Source organism: Vicugna pacos, chromosome 11 (genome assembly GCF_048564905.1).
Source record: "Vicugna pacos chromosome 11, VicPac4, whole genome shotgun sequence".
Lineage (NCBI taxonomy): Eukaryota > Metazoa > Chordata > Mammalia > Artiodactyla > Camelidae > Vicugna > Vicugna pacos.
The window spans coordinates 52,782,261-52,806,698 of record NC_132997.1 but is presented as its reverse complement, the minus strand read 5'-3'; the positions used below and the strand labels follow the sequence as shown (position 1 = coordinate 52,806,698).

Sequence of the window (24,438 nt, the reverse complement as noted above, 5' to 3'; positions counted from 1 at the left end):
ACAGTCACCAAAAACAAATGCCTCTGTTCCATCTCTCTCTTCTCCCAGGCAGGTTTTGGTATCTTTCAGTCTTTTCTAGCTTGATTATCCGTTTTCTTCTGTTTGGTTGTAAGCTGGAATAACTCTGCCCGTTTTACAGACAGAAAATGGAATCTAGGCTGTGATGTGGCTGGTGTTGCTTGGGTTTCTTGCCTTCCTCTCTGTTCACCACCAGTCCTAACAGGCTTCCTGTGAAGGCTCTGGTATTTTTCACAAGCCAGTGCCTCGGCACTCATACTCCCCGTGAGGCTATCAGATTCCCACCAGGCCTTTGGTCCACTCCAAGGCCTGGGAAATGGCAGAAACAGCTGCTCTGACCTTGCCCCTGCTCTCACCTCCCTTCTTCCTACCCAGGATCTTTCCAGCTATGTTTTTCTGGCTTTGTTCCACCAGATGTTGCCTTTTACCTTATTCTGTGCAGGGGCAGCTGAAGAGTTCAGTCTGAAGGAGACAAAGGGCTCACAACAGGCATATTGTAGGCATATTGTTGTCAAGCTGGATGATCTCTGTGTGGCATCTGGGTAGTTAGTGAATGTCCTTGGCTTCATGTTTTGGTGGACAAGAGAAGTCATCTCTAGTTGCTGCTGTGTAGCATTGAGGTCCAGTGGAATGAAAAGAGCCATCTACCTGAAAATCAGCTTGGATTCCATTTCCCTTTCCCTCATGCCCCAGCCATTAGGTCACTTAACTCCTCAGTGTCTCTCAAACCCATCCCTTTCTCTCCATTTCCACTGTGAGGACTTTGTCCAACCAAAATCTACCTGAATTATGGCTCCAGCTCCTCCCTTTTTGTGGTACCGCCTCTCTGGCCCTGAACACTCCAGTCCATTCCCCACCCGACAGGTAGACAGACTCAGCGTCTAAAATGCAGATCTAATTCTCCTCTTCATCTGCTCAGATCTCTTCTGCTGGTCCCCTTATCTTTTCAGGAAAAGTCCAGAGCCCTTAACATGCATTGCAAGGCTCTCCAATCCAGGTCCAGTTTGAGCCTCCTCTTTCTCCCTACCTTCTGAAGGGTGCCTGTCTTTCTATATCAGTCAGGGTTCAATCAGAGAAATAGAACCAGTATGAGATATATATTAAGAGATTTATTACAAGGAATTGGCTTTGCATGAGTGTAGGGACTGGCAAGGTAAGTCTGAGATCCGTAGGTCTGGCCATCATGAAGGGCAGGCTGGAACTCCCAGGCACAAGCCAAGGCTGCTATGCATAAATGGAATTCCTTCCTTCGAGGAGCCTCAGTTCTATTCTTAAGCCCTTTCAACTGATAAAAAGCTAGAATTTGTACAATAATCTCCCTTACTTAAAGTCAACTGACTATAGACTTTAATCACATCTATAAAATAGCTTCACAGCAATGCCCAGGTTAGCATTTGATTGAATAACGGGGGCTGTAGCTCAGCCAGGCTGACGTATAAGACTGACCATCACACTTCCCTTCAGCCAGACATGAGTGCTGTCCTCTGAACAAGCTGGGCTTTCACATAGGCTGTCTGTGCATGCTGTTCTCTCTACTGGGTGTCTGACATGGGTGCTCTTTGGCTTCCCCCATGTTTGCCGTTAGTAGAGTGCCGCATCACTGGGTGTACTTACATGTATGCTGCTCTCCAAGGAAAAGCAAGCTATTGAGACATCCTTGAGTTTTAGACGCTTCCATTCTTGCCTCTGCTGCTGGCTGAGGGGTGCATGTCCCAGAAAGTTTGGGACAAATAGCTCCAGACTATTTGCTTGTTTTAAAACATAGTCGTCGTCTTTCTTTTACTGTACTGTGAACTGAGCCCTTCTAATATCCTTGTGAATCTCTTGTGCATTACTACTGAAGAACACCAGTACAGAATTATTTTCAATTGCAGACAACAAAACTGAGACTTGAAGAGTCAGTGAATGATGCAGTTTAAAGTTTCCAGATCACCAGAACGACTCTGGTTAGTGGAGAAAACTCAGGTTCAAATTCCTGCCCTGACACTTCCTAGCTATGTGACCCTGGGCTGGTTATCTACACCACACCCCCACCAGCTCTATTGCCTTCTTGGGTACAAATCAGGATATGAAAGCTATTTTGCAGGTTGTTTTGATGATACAGTACCTGAGAGTACTCGGCCTGTGCCTTGTCCAGAGTCAAAGTTAGGAAAACAACAAACATATGGAATCTTTAGCACAGAGGGAGAAGAAAATGTGTCTCTGGATTCTTGTTCTTTCAATAGCCTACCTCTGCTGGGGCCTGTGATGATTATTGCTGGTCTGGCACATACTTATATTCAAGGTCTCTGTCTGTCCTTTTGTCCTGTGCTTCCTGTTATATGCCAGGCCCTTGAGATATATATTAAGAGATTTACTACAAGGAATTGGTTTTGCATGAGTGTAGGTGCTGGTCAGGTCCACAGCCCTGTGAGCCTTAGCTCAGTTCCAAAGGGTACTTAGTGCTATAGAAAGAGCCTGGGACTGGGATTCTGATGCCTGAGTGTAGAACTAACCCTGCTGCTAAGTTGCAGGGAGGCTTCAGGTCAGTCATCTCACTCCTCTGGGCCTCTGAGTCTTCAACTGTGAACCGCTCACTGCTCACTTTGGCTTTGTTGACTGAGGCTGAGGCTCCCCAATTCCAGGCTTAGCACAGCCTGTGGCTGGATCAGCCTCCAAGTCGTTTGTGTCAGGCAGCTTAGGGAAGAACAGATGAAAGCTCACACTGAAGTTGTTTAAGATATTTTCCACAAGCAGGGAAGTTGCACCTTCCCCTTCTTCCTTACCAGATCTTGATTCTCTAACAGCATTACCCCTTTGCGAAGCATCTGAAGTCTTGCAGCTGTTGGAACGCACCATGCTGGACCCCCCCTTGTTCACACAATCATTTGTTTGGTATGCTTTGAGCCTTTACTTTGTGCCTGGCCCTGTGGTGGTCGATTCAGAGGGACAAAAGGCTAATGCCCTGACCTCAAGGATCTCATAGACTAGGGGTCAGATGGAGGATTAAGTGAAATGTCATAGGGAGCAATAGAAGGGCAGCTGACTGAGGGGTATGTGTGTGTGTTTCCAGGGAAGACTTCCTGGAGGAAGTGATGCCTAAACTAAGATGGGACCACTGAGATATTATCTTGATTAGAAGCACATTTTTAGCAGAGGTGGGCGTGTGTCCCTGGGTGTGGCTCAGGTGGGGAGTCACAAGCAGCTGAGCACAGGCAGAGCACAGAGTGGGAGATGGGCAGTGGCGTGAGGGGCCTGGAGAGGGCCTGGCCTGTGACAGGCCTTGACTGCCATACGCAGGAATGTGGATTTGAGCCTGAGGCCACTGAAGGGTATCCAGCAGTAGAGTGCACGTATATGTGTGTGATTACTTTAATAATTGTATTTAACAGGATACATGGTAGCTATTTCTCAGCCTTCTGTGTGTATTATCTTCCACAGAGATTATTGCTGGTAGTGGAGGTGCCTTTGAGGGGTTATGTAACCCCTGTGGACCTACTGCAGTTTGTGCCATTGATGCTTATTAAGTGGTTGCTCTGTCATCTGAGTAAGGCTGTAGAAAAGGCCCAAGGGCCATACAGAACACCCAGGATCAAATCCTCTGTCGCTAATCAGATGAGTGACCAGCTTCTCATCCAGTCCTCTTGGGGTCTCGGTTGCCTTGTCTGTTGGCAAGTGTTCTGCCTGCCCTTTCTACTTCACAGAGTTGGCATCAGGCTCAAATGCGATACTGTCTGTGAAAACACTTTGTAAAGTACAAGCATCAAATGTCTTTCCATTTATTTATTATGCCTGTTATCTTTCATCAGTCTTTTCAGTACACAAGTTTTTCACTTCCTTAGTTTAATTTATTTCTAAGGATTTTCTTCTTTGATACTACTGTAAATGGAATTATTTTCTTAATTTCTTTCTCAGTTCATTGTTAATATATAGAAATGCAACTGATTTTTGTATGTCGATTTTGTATCCTGCAACTTTACTGAGTTTGCTGATTCATTCTAACAGTTTTTTTGTTGAGTTTGTATGGTTTTCTGCATATATGATCATGTCATATGCAAGTACATACTTTTATATCTTTCTTTCCAGTTTGGGTGCCCTTTATTTCTTTTTCTTGCCTAATTGCTCTGGCTAGGACTTCCAGGACTGTATTGAACAGAAGTGGTGAGAGTGGGCATCCTTGTCTTATTTCTGAACTTAGAGGAAAAGATTTCAGTTTTTTTCCCATTGATTATGATCTGAGCTGTGGACTTTTCATGTATGGCCTTTATTATGTTAATTAAGATTAATTTAAGGTAATGTTCATGGATTGGAGGACTTAATATTTTGTTTAAGGTCCGTGCTACCCAAGGTGATCTACAAAGTGATACATTGCATTTCCTATCAAGATCTCATTGGTAACCCTGAATAGTCAGAACAATTTGAGAAGCTGGAGGTATCATGCTCCCTGATTTCAAACTACAAAATTATAGTAATCAAAATGGTATACCACTGTCACAGAAAACAGAGATACAGATCAATGGAACAGAATAGAGAACACGGAAATAAACCCATGCACTTACAGTCAATTAATCTATGACAAAGGAGGCAAGAATATACACTGGGGAAAAGACATCCTCTTCAGTAAATGATGGTGGGAAAACTGGACAGCTACATGCACAAGAATGAAACTAGGTTACCTTCTCACACCATATAAAAAAAATAAACTCAAAATGGATTAAAGACTTAAATATAAGACCTAAAACCATAAAACTCCTCGAAGAAAAAACATAGGCATTATGCTGTTTGACATCAATCTTAACAATATTTTTTTTGGATATGTCTCCTCAGGCAAAGGAAACAAAAGCCAAAATAATAAATGGGACTACATCAAATTACAAAGCTTTTGCACACCAAAGGAAACGATAAATAAACTAACAAAATGAAAAGGCAGCCTACTGAATGGCAGAAGATACTTGTAAGCAATATATCTGATAAGGGGTTTATATCCAAAATATACAAATAACTCATACAACTCAACATCAAAGAAACAAACAACCCAATTAAAAATGGGCAGAGGACCTGAATAGACATTTTTTCAAAAAAGATATATAGATGGCCAACAGACATATGAAAAGATGTTCAGCATCACTAATCATCAAGGAAATACAAACCAAAACCACAATGAGATATGACCTTACACTTATCAGAATGGCTATCATCAAAAAGACAACAAAAAACAAGTGTTGGTGAGGATGTGTAGAAAAGGGAATCCTTGTGCACCTTGGTGGGAACATAAATTGATACATCTACTATGAAAAACAGTATGGAGGCTCCTCAAAAAAATCAAAATAGAACTACCGTAAAATCAGGCAATTCCACTTCTGGGTGTTTAACTGAAGAAAACAAAAGCACTAATTCAGAAAATTGCTAATGTTCATTGCAGCATTATTTACAATAGCCAAAATATGGAAACAACCTAAGTGTCCATTGATCAGTGAATGGATAAAGAAGATGTGGTATATATATAATTGAATATTACTCAGCCATATAAAAGAATGAAATCTTGCCATTTGTGACAATATGGGTGGACCTAGAAGATATTATGCTAAGTGAAATAAGACAGACAGAGAAAGACAAATACTATATGATTTCACTTACATGCAGAATCTAAAAAAGAAAAAAAATTAACAAACAAAACAGAAATAGACTCACAGAATAAACAGATGGCTGCCAGAGGGCAGAGAGTTTGGGGGATGAGTGAAATAGGTAAGGGAGATTAAGAGGTACAAATTTCTAGTTACAAAATAAATGAATCACAGGGATGTGATGTACAGCATGGGGAATATAGTCAATAATATTGTAATAACTTTGGTGATTGATGGTGATGACTATACTTATTGTAGTGATCATTTTGTAATGTATAGAAATATCAAATTTACTATGTTATGCACCTGGAACTAGCATAATGTTACAGGTCAATTACACTTCAATTAAAAAAAATAAAACTAAAACAAAAATCTCAATGTCATTTTTTACAGAAACAGAAATAAATTCTAAAATTTGTGTGGGATCACAAATGACTCCGAATAGCCAAAACAGTCTTAAGCAAGAAAAACAAAATTGGAGGCATCACACTTCCCCATTTTAGTGTTATAAAGCTGCCAAATTAAAATAGTATGGTACTGGCATAAAGAAAGACATAAATATCAATGCAACAGAACAGAAAGCCCAGAAAGAAACGCATACATAGAGTCAAGTGACTTTTGACAGGTGTTCCAAGAATACACAATAGGGAAAGGATAGTCTCTTCAACAAATGGTGCTGGGAAAACTGGATATCCACATGCAGAAGAATGAAGTTGGACCTTTTCCTTAACCATACACAGAAATCAACTCAAAATGGGTTAAAGCCTTAAACATAAGACCTGAAAGTGTAAAACTCCTAAAAAAAAATGTAGAGGAAAAGCTTCATGACATAGGTCTTGTAATGGTTTCTTAAATAAGACTCTAAAAGCATGGGAAACAAAAGCAAAAATAGATAAGTGGGACTAAAATACAAACATCAAATATTAACAGTGGTTGTGTTACCTTTGATGTTGATTATGGCTACGGTGTTCGTATGTGTGTGTGTGCACGCTCATGTGCACTTATGAATGTTTTAATATTTTTAAAGTATTACTTTTTTTTAGTACCTGTTATTTTAATTTGATTTTAACTTAATGGGTTGCTTAGGTAGCATATTCACATGATACAGAAGGGTACACAGTAAAAAGTCTCTCTTCTGTCCCCAAGCCACTCATTTCCTTTCTCTGGAAATAGCTGCAGTGACCAGTTTCCTAACTCTTTCAGAGATAGTTTATACATCTACAAGAAATATATATAGATAAATCTTTTCCTATTTTTACATAAATGTTAGCATATTATATATCTTCTTTTCTTGGAAATAAAAGATTTCTTAAAAGGTCATTAAAAATAAGGAAAAGTATAAATATGGAAAAGTTAACAGCATTGATCTAAGTGTCCTTTCTCCACTGAATAACCTTGGCACTTTGTCACATACCAGTTGACCACAAGTGTGTTGGTCTATTTCTGGACTGTATTCTGTTCTTTTGCTCCATATGCTTATCCTTTCACTAATACTACACTGTCTTGATTACTATAGCTGTGTAGTAAATCTTCAAATCGGGTATTGTCAGACCTCCAACTTTGTTTCTTTTTGTTTTGGCTATTTTACGTCCTTTGCTTTCCCACGTAAACTTTAGAACCAACTTGTCAATTTCTACCAAAAAGAATTTTGCTAGGATTTTTATTAGGATCCTGTTAAATCTATGGATCAATTTGAGGAGAATTCATGTCTTAACAATACTGAGTCTTCTGATTCACGGACACATGTATCTCTCTGTTAAATCTTTTTTGTTTCTGACTGTGTGTTACAAATGTAAATTTTGACCTTTGACTTATGGAGTCTTTGAAAGCCTTCTGTGAAACCAGATGCCTTCCATATACCAAAGAGTAAGCAATGCAGGTGTTTGAGGCAGTGTAGAAAAGGAAAACCCCAGAAGATCCATTTAAATTCTTAGAGGCACAGAGGCACTGAGGATCAAAGAGGAACAAGTCCCTTGGGAATAATCAGACAATTCCTATCAACTGAGAGGAAAAGTATTTTGAAAGGCAACAAAAGATAACCCCAGTTTAAGTTTTAAGAGCATTAGCAGATCCATGTTTGTTGTGGTGGCTTGGGTTGTTGGGGTTTGTTGTGTCAGGTCTGGGGTGGGTTTGGGGATTGGAGGGCAGATGTATTTTCAAGTCACCTCTTCTGCCTGCATCCTCCCTGGAATGGATCAAGGCCTTTCCTGTAGTTGTTGACCAACAGTCACGCTAGGCCAGCTCTGATCTGGGTGCCAGGCAGTAAACAGTGAGGGCTGCTGGGTCTCCTTGACCCATGGGCATTGGCCAAGCAGCATTCCCTGCACTGAAATATCATATCTCCTTCAGGGTAGAGGCAAGGGGCCTGCCTCTCGTCCCTGCTCATTGACCATGACTGAAAAGTGCTAATTCCAACCAGACTTCAGCCAGGTCAGGCCCAACCCAGCTTCACTGCCGCCTTTCACCTGAGTCCAAATGGAAGAAGTCCTCAACCAGAGGAGGTCATCTCTGGATCAGACTGAATAGAACCAGGAGGCATGCCCCTGCCTTGTCTTCAGGTGTGTGAGGCCTGCCCTGTTTGGCCAGTGCACAGAAGCTGAAAGCTAGTCTGGGTGGAAGCTTAGCAGGATGAGGTATGTGTGTTTGTATCTAGAATTTGTTTCATGATTGTCCTTTCATCCCTGTTTCAGATTTTGATTCCTATTAGAATACAGGCGGAAAAACACCTGCAAGGAACAATTTTGATATGTGCCTCCTTCTGTATGTTTGCTTTTGTTTTTGTCACAGCCTTTGCCAGAATCTGTTTCTCTTAAACTTTTCATCGCCTGACTCTCTAAGAGAATAAAGGAATGGTGTGCCCTTTAAATGGTAATTGTGGGTCAATAAAATGGTCTGTCTATGGAGAGCAATGGTGCTTGGTGATGGTGCTTTTCAGAAATCCGAGGGCTATGTTTTGTTTTTAAGCTAAGCTTAATTGTCTAGCCCTGCAGTTGCCCATAGTTACATTTGCTGGTTCAAAGCCCTGTAATAAAAAGACCTTTTTTTTTTTTAGTATTCTGTTATAACTGAATCAAAGCACTATGAGGTTAGTGGTTTCTTGTGTCTTTAAAGAAAGTTGAATGGGAGGGTAGAGCTCAGTGGTAGAATTTGTGCTTAGCATGCAGGAGATCCTGGGTTCAATCCCCAGTACTTCCATTAAAAAAAAAATTAAAAAAACCTAATTACCTACCCTCTCCAGCCACCCTCCCTCCACCATTAAAAAAAAAAAAGAAAGTCGAAGACAGTTTTCTCAGAAGGAAGCTTTTAAGTGCAGGGCGCTTCACAAAGACAGTGCCTTCTATTTCCGTTCTTAGCCTTTCATCCCACGCAATGGATTAGGGCATTATTTTAGGGCTTTATTTCCCAAAGTGGAGCATGTATAGCGGTGGTGGTGGTAATACAACTTGATTTAGGTAGAAGTTTAAACATTAAACATTTTTAACGAACTAAGATAAACCGGTTTAACAAGTGGTGCTGATTTTCTACTCAAAGTACAGACAAATTTTCCTCAGTAACAATTTTAATATAGTGATTTGAAGTTAAGTGTTACATATGTGAGTAGGTCCCAAATCTCAAAGGTGACCCAAATGATTGATGTTTAGGAAACAGTAGACTAGGGTTTGTTTCTAAGACACTAACTTTTCGACTTCACTAATCTGTGAGGAAATCCCTGGTGGTTTTGTGTTGCAAAAGTTCCCAGTTCAGTACTGTGTTACACACTCATTTTAAAGTTGATGCTTTCTCAGTAGCTGATTCCATGACATCTTGTTTACTTATACTTAGACTTTTATGTGGTTTTGGCATGCCTCTCAGAGTGTGGGGGCTATGGGAAAACTGTAGCCACAGGGACCTTACTGACTTGGACTGCCAGCTTCAGTTTCACACGGTGGAGGCATAGAGAATGAGGGGAAAGAAGGAAAAGTAAGAGGTGTTTTTCCCTCCTGACACGTACTAATTCTGATTCTCCACAGATGCCAACTGGGTGTTATACAATTAAATTCTGACACTAACTACTCAGAGTTAGTGTCAGACTCTGTAGGTTTAAGGCTTCAGTCCCACAAGAGTGTCTCTACTTCACATACCAGTTGAAAGCACTGGGTCCCCAGGTTACCGGCACCTCTGTCCAGTTTGGCTACAAAGTCGAGAGTTCCCACAATCACCCTCCCCAGGTTCAGTAATTTGCTAGGACAACTCAGAAGTCAGGAAAGTGCTTTACTTACTGTTACCAGTTTATCATAAAGGACACAACTCAGGAACAGCTAAATGGAAGAGACGCATAGGGCAGGGTATAGGAGAGAGGTTCGGAGCTTCGTGCCCCCTTCAGCACCTGATGTAGTTACCAACCCAGAAGCTCTCCCAATCCGCTGTTTAGCAGTTTTTATGAAGGTTTCAATAAATAGATATGATTTAGTAAATTATTGGCTATTGGTGATCAATGTAGTCTCCAGCCGCTCACTCATCCCCAGAGGCTGGGGAGTGGGGCTGAAGGTCCCAAGCTTCTAACCAAGGTTTGGTCTCCTGGCAGCCAGCCCATCCTGAGGCTGTCTAGGCCCACCAGTGACCCTTATCACTAGGGAAATCCCACAGGTTTTAGGAGCTATGTACAGGGACTAGGAACAAAGACCAAGTATCTTTCTACGGTATTGTAAGAGGGAACCTGTTTCCACACAAAGTCGAACACAACTCCATCTTTGCAAAAAGAATGGGAGGAAGAGGGAGTCTCAGTGTTCTAGTACATTGGAATTCCCCATGAGTAAACTTAATCATGTGGGTCTTAATTCACTAATTGTCCTCCAAATGTGGCAGTAAGAAGTCATTAAATTTTAAAATCTTTTAATTAGAGCATTTTGGGTTTTTAATATTCATCTTCATTAATTTTATCTAGAATGCACACGTCAGGTGTTCTGGATCAGAGATTATTCTTTCATCACTTTTAATATGTTATCACACTGCTTTTTGGCCTCTTTTGTTTCTGGTGAAAAGTCAACTGTTAATCTATTTGGGGCTCCCTTGTATGTGATGAACTGTTTTTTTCTCAGTGCTTTCAAGATTGTGTCTTTGGTGGGTGGGGGAGGGTATAGCTCAGTGGTAGGGTGCATGCTTAGCATGCACGAGGTCCTGGGTTCAATCCCAATATGTCCATTAAAAAAACGTTAAAAAAAGACATTAAAAAATATTAAAAAAAAAGAAAAAAGATGTCTTTGGCTTTCAGTATTTTCTGATGTATCTGTGTGTAGAATTAGCCTACTTAAAGTTCTTTTAGCTTCTTGGATGTATAGATTCATGTTTTTCAGCAAATTGTGGAAGATTTTACTGTAATTCAGATTTTTTTTCTGCTCCTTTCTATTTCTCCTATCCTGCTGGTATTCCTTCTTACACATAGATTGGTGCCTTTAAAGGAGTCTTACATTTCTCTGAGGCTCTGATCATTTTTCTCTTCTATTTTCTCTGTTTGGAATGCTTATGTAATTTCCTCTATTGATATAATTTCAGGTTCACTGATTCTTCTAAAAGTTCAAATCTACTGTTGAGCCCCTCTAATGATTTTAAAATTTTGGTTATACTTTTCAACTCCAGAATTTTCATTTAGTTTTTATAGTTTTTCTTTATTGATATTTTCTGTTTGGCAAGGCATTGTCTTCATACTTTACTTCTTTAAGCATGGTTTCCTTTAGTTTTTGGAACATGTAATGGCTACTTTGAAGTCTATATTGTTTTAATTTAATTTGTTAGCTGGCATCTTTATTACTTTGGGGGAGGGAGGCTCTCAGGAGCTCTTGGTGGGCAGGCCTGCCTCCTCTTCACCATCACATGCTTCTGGCTGCGCAGGATGGCACTGGCTCTGTGAATGGCGGCCATGCGCAAGTCCAGGCGGTACTTGTTCTTTCGGATGTGCTGGGTGCTGCTGAGGGTGGCTCGGGTGTTCTTGTAGATGGTGGTCAGCACATAGGAAGTGGCTGGCTTTCGCTGGCCAGCTCTCTGCTTCATTACCACCACAACACCTTTGCCATGGGCTACCGGGGCACACCCACCGTCTTGCGGTGAATCAGCCCAGTGTAGCGGAAGGAGTTGCTGGCCTTCAAGTTATTGGGCTCAGTGCTGTCTGCCTGCTTGTTCTTCTTGATCAGGAAGCTGCAGCGGTTCCACACAAGTCCACTGCAGATGCGTGGACACAGTGGCAGCTCCTATCATTGTGGTGGCGGGAGACAGTTTCTGTTGCCAATTTTTTCGCTTATGTAAGGGTCACAGGTTCTTGGTTCTTTGCATGACTTGTGATGTTGAAAAGCTGGACTTTTTAGGTAACATAACAACTCAGGATACAGATTCTTCTTTCCCCTCGCCAGGAAGTGTGCTTGCTTTTGTGACTTGACTAGGCTATTTTAGTGAAATCTGTTTCCCTTGAAGCATGATGCCTTTGATATTGCTCCCCAGAGAGCACAGCCTTTATCATGCATACAGTCCCCCTGGGATGGTGGTTTTAGCAGGGCTCTGACTGTCCCTGATCTCTTAGTTACGATGTCTGCTTCATTTGGTACTACACCACTCTTATTAGGCTGTAATTATCAGCTGTTTGCTCTATTGTTTTCAACAATGCTCTGGGGCAAACTTGCTCACCAGTCTGATCCAATTAAATTCTGGCAGGAATTGTTTTTAAGGTCAGTCTCTGAAGTTTCTTCTGACCCCATGAGGGCTCTTCTTAGCTGTTTCTGGTTCTCTGTGTGCACTAGCTAGTCTGTAGTTTAGCTCTTTATTCTTAAAAGGAGCAGTTTCCAGGAGTGCCCTTAGGCTTGAACTTTCCTACACACTTTTCAAATAAAGTCAGTTCCTCTGAGGAGTGCTTTGAAACTCTTTCTTAGGGACTGCTTCTCCCTCACTAGGCAAACAGAGCCACTGCCCTGGGTGCTGGGCACAGTGAGAAGACCAGCTTGCTCTCCCAGGGTGGAAACTATGCTCTGTGAGTGAGTTGGGATGAAGGTGATTGGAGTCCTAGTATTCTTGGACTGCTGCTTTGGGACAGAGCCAGGACTGGGTGGGTAGAGACTGGGTAGAGGAAGGGAATCCCAGATCTCTCAGCCACACTCGCCAGGAATTTAAATTTAGCCTCTTCAGCTTGGTGTTGGAGGGGATGGAAAATGCTGGCAGCTTGCCTTTCCCAGTAAGATTTAGTAAACCTTGCTTGGGAGCTGAGGAGAGGGAGTCTGACGTCTTGGTTGTATTTGCCTGGAGTGGAACTTTCATCAAACTGAGCTGGAGTGGGACGGACGGGGAGGGAGGTGGTAGTGGCCCAATTGCCACAGACTCTCATTGTTCTTACCAAGTTTCACTAGATTTTCTTGAATAAATGTTTCCTTGTTTGGTGTATGCTCTTAGAAGAATTTCCAGAGGCTTTGAATAGTTGTTTTATAGTTTCTGCCAGCTTTGTTTTGCTAGGAAGTGGTCCACGGAGTTCCTTGCACTGACACCCCAAAGTGGAATCAGATTAGTTTTTACTTACACAGCAACTCCATGAGAAGCAGTTGGAAAAACCTCCCACACAAGTGGCTGGACATTCCATAGGCGTGGGAATGCGAAAGACGGACTTTCTCTGCTTATACACAGGAGAAAGTCAGTTGCCCCTTGTTTGCTTCCAGAAAGGAGAAAAACCTTTGCTATTTGGAGACAGGATGGAAAGCATTCTGGGCTTGCTGACTTTTTGCAGTGTAAACACATCTCTCCAGGGGTTAGATAAGCTCCAGCTTTCTGACCTAGAGATGTCTCCAAGGTCCTGGGCCTCATTTTCCCTTGAAATATAAACACATACCTCCAGAGCTGGGTGAATCTATCTGGAGTTCCCTATCTATACAGTTGCAAATTAATTTTCTAAGATTTGCTCTTAGTCCAGTATCCCAAATTTTCAGCAAATTTATTCAAAAAACCCAAACTCTGCAGAAATACAGAACTGTTTTCTCTCTACCCTATGACCCCACCTCTTGTGTTTCTCCATAGTTGGCTCTTGGTAAATTCCCGATGGTCTGCCACTCCATGGGTCATTTTGTTCTAATCCGCAGTGGGAGCAAGGACTGAATCCACTGGGTTTGTCTTAAACAGCGCTTTTACCCAGGAAGACTTCAAGGGCAGGATGAGGTCAGTCCCACTGTATTGGTCTTAATCTCAGCCTCCAAAGCTCTTCCTGGTTTTAGTCAGTTGAACAAATCTCATTTATCATAAAGGTTTATACCTTAGAATGCCTGGTGGCTTTCTCAGGTTTCTGTATTAACTTTGCCTACCTGGCCCGAGGCATACACCCAGGTAGAGCTGGCTATATTAATATTTTGCACAGACTTTGCCATGTCCTGCAAAAAAGAAACCTGTGGCAAATTCTGTCATACATATAACTTGACCCAGTGAGTTGAAGCTGGCCAGAATGCCTCTGAGGCTGAGACAGGGTCATGAATCACTTCAGCTAAAGTGAAGAAAAAATTTCATACCACCTTTCTAATGGAATAACTCACATTGTAGGTAAGCTTCCCACAGAGTACATGTCTGAGGGTTCCTTGGTCTACCTAGGGTATTTCCTTAAAGACTTGAAAATTTCTGATAACCACCTCCAGTGTCAGTTGGTGTTTAATGCCTGCCTTTCATACATACAGCCCCAGAGGGCCTACATGGCACCCCTGGAAACAAAGAGTTTACAGTTATTAGGGCCCCCAAGAGGGACGATACATCAATTAGTCAGCACAAGTGGGCAGGATCCCTAATGGGGCCTCCCACCAGTTGATAACTTTTGGGACTCTGCCCTTCAGCCCAAAAGATTCAGGTCAGTCCAGTTCTTGCTTTCAGTTCAGTTTCAGGCAGTCCTGCTTGCTCATGGCTCTAGTTCATCTGTCCCTGGGTTGTGGTTGTCATCTGGAGGTGTTCTGCATGGAAAACAGCAGGAGCTGGGACTGTCCCCTCCTGTCTGGTCAGCTGTCAGGCAGTGAGCGATCAGTTTGAATTGGGGAGTGGTTAGAAAAGGGGCGCAGGGCAGCTTGTGGGGAGAGCAATTGACGAGTGTTCTCATTGTGGGGCGAGGGTCCCAGAGCAGATTCCGAACAACACAGATCATTAACCCCTGCCCCCACCCTCCATCTCCCTTCTTGGGGCCCTGCTTTTTTCCTTCCATTGTTACAAAGTCAGTGAGCCTCATTACTATTACTTCACAGGTTTCTTCCAACATCCTCCCCTCTCACCCAGAAGGGTTGGGCGCAAGAGAGGCAGAAAGCCTCCTCACAGAACGTTTTCACACAATTCAAACAGAATTATTCAGTCTAAATCTCCTAAGACCCTTTTCAGGAAAGCTGACCTGGGATTATTGTTAGGGTACAGAGAGAAGCATACATTGTGTCCAGGAGAATGTTTAAGGCAGGGTTCTGAATTAATTTTTTTGAAATAGATTTTTGGAAACAAGCCCCCCACCCTTACTGTCCTGACAGTGAGCCAGTAAAAAAGCTGGAGGAGCAGCCCTCCCTGACGACAGCTGCATTGAATCATCAAGCTACCTCACTGAAGGGTAAGGTGAAAAGTGAGTCAGACCAGCAGCTGATTGTTGAGTGACCTCTGCCAGAACCAAAAAAGGCACAAATTGCCCAGCTGCAAAACTCAGAAACGCTGAATCCAAAAAGCCAACAGTAATGAGATCGTCCCAAGAGGGGGCCCACAGTCTCATCTGCTTTAGTCCGTCCCTCTACCCGAGTATGTGGAGGGGCTGCACTCCTTGTGTTTTGACCTTCCTCTGTCTTGCAGTTTTCCTAGGAATCCTGCCAGGAAATAGTCAGGCTTTCCTGATCAGCCATGGCCTCTTCAGAGAACAGCCCTTTCCGCAGGCTTCTGTGTGTGATCCAGGCAGGTGCACCAGCACTGATGATCCGTTTCCACAGCTCACACCACAGAAGTGTGTCTATCAGCAGTTTCAGGGTCTGAGTTCTGCTTGAGGAGCAGGGAGACCACACTTGTTTTCAGCTTAACGGAGCTTAAAACCACAATAGGCATCAGTGAGCCAGGCCCAGGCAATTGAAGGAAACCTTGTGAATCTAGGATTCCCTCTAATTTCCTCCCAAAAGCCAGCTGCTTTTCCTCGCCTGGGGCAGCAGCAGGGATAGCTGCCCCTTTCTTGTGCAAAGCTGAAACGCTGCCTAGCTATCGGGCCTTTCCTTTCATGCAAGGATTCTTTAAAAACTCCTTTTACCTATCAGTCATAGAGTTAACCCACAACTTTATGATCTACTAGTGGGAAATCTATTTTCCACAAGAGCTCATTAGCAGGCTTGAAAGCCTCTTTCAAAAAGGCACATACCTACTAACCGTATCAAAGACTCCTAAGGTATACCTTAAACTGGCAACTGCCTCCCTTCTCATGCTGTCTTGGCCTACTACCTTTCCTAAGGCAAACATTGTGGCCCAATCCAGCACAGGAACTTGTTCTGTCTCCCACACCTGGAATCCAATAAGATTTCAGGCCTCCAGTTTGATTGTAAGAAGCCAGCAGTTTTCTAGTTTGCCAGACCTTAGGGTTAAGAGGCATCCGTTTCAGTCACAGGTGGCAAAAAGCAAGTGTGTCTCATTACACTTCTTTTTGTATCTTTCTCTAATTGACATGAGATGATCCCTCTGGAGCAGTTATGACAAGCGTATAACATCCAAATCAATTTCTGCCATACATTCAGATGCAGCAGCATGGAAAACGACACAAACCATTTTTACTTTTTTTTCCCCACTGCAAAGTTTTGCACAAACTCCTAGCAGTTAAAGTCAGCATTTACAGCGATAAAAGTCACAGCTGTGGGGAGAAGCTGTTTCCCCCCTTGTGGGGAATGCAGAGGGAGGCAAAATGCAGGCTGCACATGGCATTTTAGAATGGCCCTCACTTTTCCCCCATCTGGCCTATATGAGAAGGCTCCAGGACTTTTCTGCTCACTCAGTGAGGTTTCGCTCTGTACTCCTCAGCATCTCCACTTACCCATGTGCCGTGTCTCCTCTCCACATAGGTACACCGTGCTGGTATCCAATAGAGCTATCAGCATTCCAGTCTCTCGTCCACTCCCGTTTCCGCCGTATAAAGGGACTAGGGTGGTGCCTTCTGAAACAGGAAGATCAACTAGGGCAGAAAGGGAGTTAAGGGTCAGAGAGGAGCAGAGAAGTGTCTCCAAGATAGCAGTCCAAACTGCTTCCCTGCGGTACTGGGCCGCTTAGCTCTGCAGTCCTAGACCCGCTCCTCTCACCTGTGCCAGAGAACAACCTAAGCTTCTCTTGTCCCACCTAAAGCCTACCTTTAAGAATTTCCGGCCCAACCAGAGGATGAGAGCAAAATCCAAAAGTGCCGTTAGGGCTGTGTTTTCCAAGCCTATCTCCTAACACCTGGCTGACAAACTTCCTGATACTTTCAATAGATGTGCTTTTCGTTCACACAGATCCTCTTTAAATCCTGCTAACCAGCCTCGGAGTTCTCATCTGTCTCTCCCAGCAAACCACGGGACACACAGGCGCCCATCACCCTTGTCACCATGCCCGTTGGGCTTTTAATCTTCATCCTTACTAACTTTATTCTCAATGCTCATGAGGTATTCTAGATCAGGAGCAGATTAGTTATTAATTTACGCAGTAATACAAATAATATTATTATGCAAGTAATTATAACTGCATCAGCACCCCTTGCCTCAGTGCTTACCACTGGGGCAATGTGACGAAAGCCAGATGGAAAAATCTCCAGCATGGGTGGTCAGACACGCCATAGGTGAGGGATAGAGAAAAATGAATTTTCTTTGCTCACAAACAGGAGAAAGAGGCAACTGCTTCCTTCTCTCCCAGATGGAAGGGGGGAAATCTTTGTTGCATGGAGACAGGCTGGAAAGGATCCTGGGTTCTCCCTCTAACCTTTTGGAAAATAAACACATCTCTGCAGGGGCCAGAGCAACCTGGTGACTCCAGTTCTTATGACCTAGAGCCAACTCCAGGGTCTCAGGCCACACTTTCCCTTGAAATGTAAACACACCTTCAGATTTAGGTAAATCTCTCTAGTCCTCTCATTCTATACTTGTTAAATTAGCCTCACTAAGAATCCCAGGTTTGCAGCAATGTTTATCCAGAAAGCCCCAACTCTTCCAAGTCAAAGATTCTGCTTCTCTTGCTAACAGTTTGCTCCGTTGGGCCACGTTGGGAGCAGAACAGATGCAGGACTCCCATGACCCAGGCAGCTCCAGGCAATTCCACAAGAATTGTCTTTGCTTCCACATCGGAGCTTTGGTGCCAGGCTAAAGTGTGAAGTGGCAGTGGGAAGGTGAGGAGGTGGCTTGGGCAAGAGGGTTGCTGAGTGAGCAAGCGATGAGAAAACCTTCCGTGTGTGGGTCATGGGAGTACTGTCAGTTCAGCCCTTGGGAGAAGGGCTATTTCTTGAGTAAATAGAGAATGGCAGTCTTAGACTCCTAAAAAGGAAGAGGAAGGAGCTGGGGAAGCAGTAAGCTAGAAGCAATGTACTTAAAAGATATGTTAGAGCCCGTTTTCTGGGCTGAAACCCAAGAAAGCAAGAAAGAGAGAGTATGTGCATTTGTTCTGCGTGGGGTTGGGGAACCACGACTGTGAGGACGGCAAAGGGAGAGGTCAGGGAATCTCTGCAGATGGGTCCTAGTGGTTTCTGCCTGGACAGCCTCACCACATCATGTGTACAAACCTGCACTCTTTCTCCCAGAACGTAATCTGAGAAAAGGCCTGGTTGCCTTGGGTCAAAGGTGCAGTGATGGATGGCTTCGTGTGAAGTAGGTGGTCGGCTCCTAGAAGCAGTGACCAGATGACGCTCACATGTAAAGACCAGAGCCACTGATATTAAGCATGACCTACAGCCTGTTTTAAGATGTCTCAGGGTGGTGAACTTTACACTTCATTCCTAAGGCACTGAAGTCCTGTGGAGGTGCAGTCACATCTGCCCAGATGTAACATGAAGCCTTCTGTGCTGAAGAAAAGGGAATTCACAATCTAAAAATAAAAAGTTTATGTCTTTAAAGTTTCTAACAGCCTGAAAGTACTTCTTAGTGAAACACTTTTACATGAATGGTATCCCCAGAGTGGCTTTTATCTTTTAATAGTTAATATTTCAGGAGGCCAAAAGAGTCTATAACCAACTTGAAAGCAGCTGGAGCAAAGCAGACTGGGAGAAGTGAAAGAGAGCATGGATGCAGAAACTCAGTGTTGCTTTCCAGACTGGGGCAAGAGCGGTTCAGAGGGGCAGAGAGGGTGGTGGACCCGGCAGAGCAGCCCTGCTGGGGGGCACGGGGAAGCATAGATAAGCCTCCCTGGATTCTGGGCAGATCCTGTTCATTATTCTGAGTCACTCAACCCCCACCTCCTTTAGTAGGAGAGGAGCAAGCAAGGCTGCAATCTTGTGATGCTTTTTGGTTGTGTGCGTGTGTGTGTGTGTGTGTGTGTGTGTAGCCTGGAGTAAAAGGCAGCATTATGTGTGTCTATCTCATGATGCAAATTAGAGCTCTCTCCCAGCTCTCTTCACACTCCAGAACCTGGTCCTCTCTGGAGCAGGAGGCCTCTGCTGGGCTGAATCCACCACCACACAGCCCAGCCGTGGAGACCTGGGGCCCTGGTGGATCTGCGCTCTTTCAGGACTGAAGACAGCTTTCTTTAACAAATGACGGATTACTCACCCCTCAAATATAAGTGAGGTTATTAATTATTTGCCTCTTTAAATCCTGAGTTAATCTTACATTGATGTTAACAGTGATACTGACTTATTGGGCCTATTTCATAGGCTTCCTCTCAGGAGAGATGGGAAGGCATCCTGTTCTTAGGGCTGTAACTATAGATGCCTTTTTGAGATGGCGCTATAACAGCTGTGACAGTTCTTGTCTTCCCCTCTGTGATTTCTACATGCAATAAGGATATTCTTCCTCATCTAGAGGAGAGTGCCCATTGTAACCTTTTTAGTAAGATTTCCCCAAACAGTTAAAAATTAGCAATACTGCCAAAACTTCTGCATCTCATTCTTCTCATGGCATGCCCCTGACTTAACATGATATGGGTAAAGTAGCAGGAGCCCTGACACCTTTTCTGTAAATACCTATCAGTGTGGTGTTCTAGCTTCAGAACAGTTAAGGTGTGGAAGCAAAAGCATCCGGCCGGTATAAAATCCAGAAGCTTAATCAAGCCCTAAGCAAGACAGGCATTTTGCCCACAGCAGAAAATATGAGGAGATGAATGTCAAATGTCCTTGAGTAAGTCCCTTGGTCAGAGATGTATTTTGTTGCAGATGATAGAAAGCCCTCTAAAACTGGCATGAACACATGAGGGGTAGATTTGTCTCATCACAGTCAGTTTGGAGGTAGGCAGCCCCAGGGCCAGCACAGTGGCTCAGCAAGGCCATCAGACAACTGGGCTCTTTCTTTCTTTCTGCTTTGTCTTCCTTAGTGGATAGTCTTTTGATATCATGCTTTTCACCTCATGGTGACAAGGTGACTGCAACCTCTTCAGGACCCAGGCTGGAAGAAAGACTCAGGAATGAAAAGGTAAAAGATGGAGGAAAGGCCTTTCCTTTGTGAGGCCTCTTCTCTTGGCAGTGGCGTAGGGCCACCTCTATCTCATTGACCACCATGATGTCACATGTGCCTGGTTTTAAGTGAGGCTGGAAAATTAAGTCCATAATACACTTTTCTGGCTCCACACTTAAGAGGAAGGCAAAGAAAAAGGTGATTGGGAATGTGGGTTGAATGTGCCAGTCTACAATTTCTGCCACAAGGGGTCACAATAAAGTATTACTGGAAGAAGGCAAGGCTAGCAGTCAGCTTTACCAAATATACATTGTCTTCTCCTAGATGGGGGAAAAGTCATGGTCATGACTGGTGTCTGGTCAAGCCAGCTGTGGAAGTTGGGAAAAGGAATGTCAGGATTGGCTAAGAAATCCATCCATGTGCAGAACCATGCCCTACAAGAAACACTCGAAGTACTAATAATGACATGGAACAAGGGATAATCAAGATTAATATTCTTAATTTGGGAAGAAAAGTTAGAGAGTGCTAATATCAGTAGAACTGATGTGTACTTTGGATGTTTCTCCAGAATATCGTTTGAACCAAATACTGTTGTTTGTATTGAAGAGTCAATGATGAATCCTCAAAGAGGGCTCGTAGTCAGTTAGTGGAAGTGGAGGATTTGAGCCCAGGTCTGCCTGACCAATTCCAGGACTCTCTTATCTTCTGATGCCTTAGGTGCCCTGAGGCCCCAAAGGGACAAGTCTGGCTCATCTTCCTCATGACAGTCGTGCTCAGGCATCCACAAACTTCTGAGAATGGCATTCAGGAGTGGGACCCAGGAATACTGACTTCCAGTCCTACCAGTTGTAGCCCTCATGTTGGATTATGATTGCCTCCAACTGCTGCTGTTCCACTAGGAGCCCCTTGGGGGTGAGGACTGTGTCCTGTTCACTGTCGTATCCCCACTGACTGCCATATAGTAGGTACTCAATAAATATGTGCTGGATAAGGAATGATTGAAGGACTGCACTGTTACAGTGTCAGTGTGTTATGAGTGACTGATGTCATACCGTGGCAGCCACGGATCAAATATTTCTTAAATAGTCCATGTAGGAAGGAGACTATATCTCGAATGGGTGGGATTAGAGAACAATTCATGGGAAAGTCAGCATTTGAGACAGTCTTCATGACAGGATTTTGAGATGTGGGGAAGAGTCCTTTAGGTGGAGGAAATGGGCACAAGGTCGTCAAGATGAGAAAGTACAGACTATTCAGCGAGAGGCCAGTTTGAATGGAGTGAAGACACACCTGAAGGGAAATATTAGGTATTAGAGAAAAAGGACTGTTGCCAGATATGACTGGCAAGTATTGGGTTAAATAAGTTAGGTTTTCTGTTACAGTTCCTAGAGCCTTTCACAATGTCCCTGTGACTCAAGCCACGTTTCTTAAACATTTGGGCTTTGGGACCAATTTCTTACAAAGCATTTCACGGAATGACTTCTACAGAACACGTTTTGGAAAATGCTGATCTAGTTCAGCTCCACATTTAAGACAAGGAAGCTAAGACCAAGAGTACAGAGGTGGCTTATTCAGCACCTCATAACAGAACTTGGATTAGAACCCAGATCAGATGGCTTGACCTCCAGTAAATGTTCATTTGTAATGTGAAGACTATGTATTTATAAAGAACAGCTTCTTCATTAAAGGTCATTACAGGGACTTTTATTTATCTGTTATTACTCAAACAACAACCTGGTGCCGAAATACCCCCAGTTTTGTACAGTGGTATTTTATATTCATCACTGTGATGCTGAGCAGAGGTGAGAGCTGTCAGTCACTGGTATTGCCTCTGCAGACTCCACAATCTTGGGTTCATCTTAAGTCAGCCTCAGATTTCCCTGGAGGGCAAAGAAAGGATGTTTTTCTGCACAGCCATTTTAAGGAGACACAGGGACTGCAGAAGTTTACAACCAGTGCCTCTTTCCTTAGCTTTTCCTTGCCCCCAGCCCTTATACCTATCTGCTGTAGTAGGCAGGATGGCCCCCAAAGAGGTCCACATCCAAATCCCTGGAACCTGTGACTATGTTACCTAATATGGCAAAAAGGACTTGGCAGATGTAATTAGCTTGTGGATTTCAGGGTGATTACCCTGTATGATATGGGTAGACCCAATCTAATCACATGAGCCCTTAAAAGCAGAGAACTTGCTCTGGCTGGAAGCAGAATCGAAGCAACAGAAGGGCAAGTCGGAGAGAACTGAAGTGTGAAAAAGACTCCAGGCTGTTTGAAGATGAAGGGGGCAACATGACAAGAAATGCAGGTGACTTTAAGTTGCTGAGAAGAGGCTCCCATCTGACAGCCATTGAGGGAACGGGGAGCTCGGTCCTCAGTCCAACAACTACAAGGAACTGTTCTGCCGAAAACCTGAAACAATTCTCCCCCAGAGCATCCAAGGGCAGCCCTGAGCCCAGCCCCAAGCAGCGAGCAGCAGCACCAGTGGAACCCACCAGACTTCTGACCTGTGAGATACTGTGTTGTTTTAAGCCACCAGTTTGTTTTGACAGCCTTAGAAAACTAACACACCTGGGTATAGTCATTAACATCCAAAGAGGAAGCTCTAAAAGGAATAGAGGTTAGGGAAGGGCCCCACAGGGCCTGAAGAACTTCGGGACCAAGTGTGAATGAATTTTAGCATTTTTTAAAAGAAATTGTCTGGTTTCAGTCATTCACATCCTTCCCTCCCAGCCAGGTGTCCCTGTATCTCCGTTGGGGGAAGGCGGCTCCCTGAAAGGGCCAACTCTGTCTTTTCAGGCATATCCATGTGCTGTGACAAGCCAATTGTGAGGTCTCTGTCATAAACGGTCCAAGACCTTTGCAGCTCAACTGCTGGTCAACATCAGTGGCTATGTCACTTGAAAGCAAGGGGCCTCTAATTTCCTAATCCTGACAGCTTGTAGTGTGTCTGTTACTAAGGACTCCTGCTGTTGAACAGCCCGGCCTTCTGAGGGAAGCTTTTAGCTTTTCAACAGAGGGCGTTTCCCAGAAGGGAGGGGAGCCATTTGTCTGGGAGTTCAAAATAAACCTCTCTGAGCTTGAGAAGGAATTTCAGCTTCCATCATAGATAACCCAGCTACCCTTAGATGTACAGCCAGTTTCTGAGTCTTGGTACTCTTTTGTCTTTCAGTGTGAAGGAAAGTGTTTGCGTTCTTTTGTTTTACTGAAATAAAAGGGAGACACGGAGAGGGGTTTGGTTTTGCTAGCCAGAAATCCTTCTTCTTTTTGTTCCCATTTTGTTTGATTTTCTGAACCTATTTAAGGTTATAACACAATAGATCTAATTATTTAAAGTCATGGAAATTTTTGCCCAGTGTCTAATCTCTGATGAGACATACATTGTTACAGAGTACTTTCATTTTTAAAAGTTCAGGATTAATTTTAATCTTAAAGAAATTTGGAAATTCCGTACTGGATAAAAGTGCAATTTAGAATCAGGGAAGCTTCTTGGATTACATAGAACAAAACATCCCTTTTTATTAAGACTGGGTGTATCTGCAGGCTGTTTTATTCATGCTCTATTGTCATCTCTACTGCATGTAGAAGATACTTTTCCCACAGTGTGATTCAATACAGGCGCCCAGAAAGATCCTCTCAGATTTCATGTGTCCGGGTAATTAGCTGAGTTTGAGTGTCTCAGTTAAACTGTTTGAAGGTCAATAATGCATGAATTTCTGGCAGACTGCCTAGCACAGAGTCTATAAACACACTTGTATAGGGGACTAAACATTTTTAAAATAGAGAAAAATTTGTGTTTTAAATATGAAATAAATAATGTTAGGATTAGTTTTTCCTAGAATTTAATTTTATGGCAAATTGATGTTTTAGTGTAACACTTAAAGTTCTGTTGTGAATGCTTTCCAAATTGCCAAAGAAATATTTCCTCTATTTTTTTGTGTATTTGGTACACACTTTCTTATGAATCTTAAAATCAAATTCAAGCACTGTATATTAAAATGAAAGAGTTTTTCTAACCATCCTTTAGAAAAAACTCAGAGTTTAGATTCCATGAGAAGGCCCTCTTGGAATTTGTTTCGGTGCCTTAAAAGCATAAGATAAGTGTAAATATTGCATGGTAAGTTAATTTTTTTCCCCTAAAGGTAAAGTTTTTATGTAAAGCTTTAATTTTGTCCCTGACATTTAGGAGCGTTCAGATATCAAGATAAACACTCAGTTTTGATAAAGATGCTTTTTTGAAGGGTTCCCCCCCACCAACGCCCAGTGAATAAAGCAAACAC

General features: G+C 43.2%; 1 protein-coding gene and 1 pseudogene across 3 annotated transcripts in view; one reads left to right on the top strand and one right to left on the bottom strand.

Annotated features, from left to right (window-relative positions):
• Nucleotides 1-24,438, top strand: part of STOX1 (storkhead box 1) — a 44,004-nt gene that overhangs the window by 7,688 nt on the left and 11,878 nt on the right. The window lies entirely within an intron of this gene.
• LOC140699526 (large ribosomal subunit protein eL28 pseudogene) lies at nt 8,996-11,852 on the bottom strand (annotated as a pseudogene).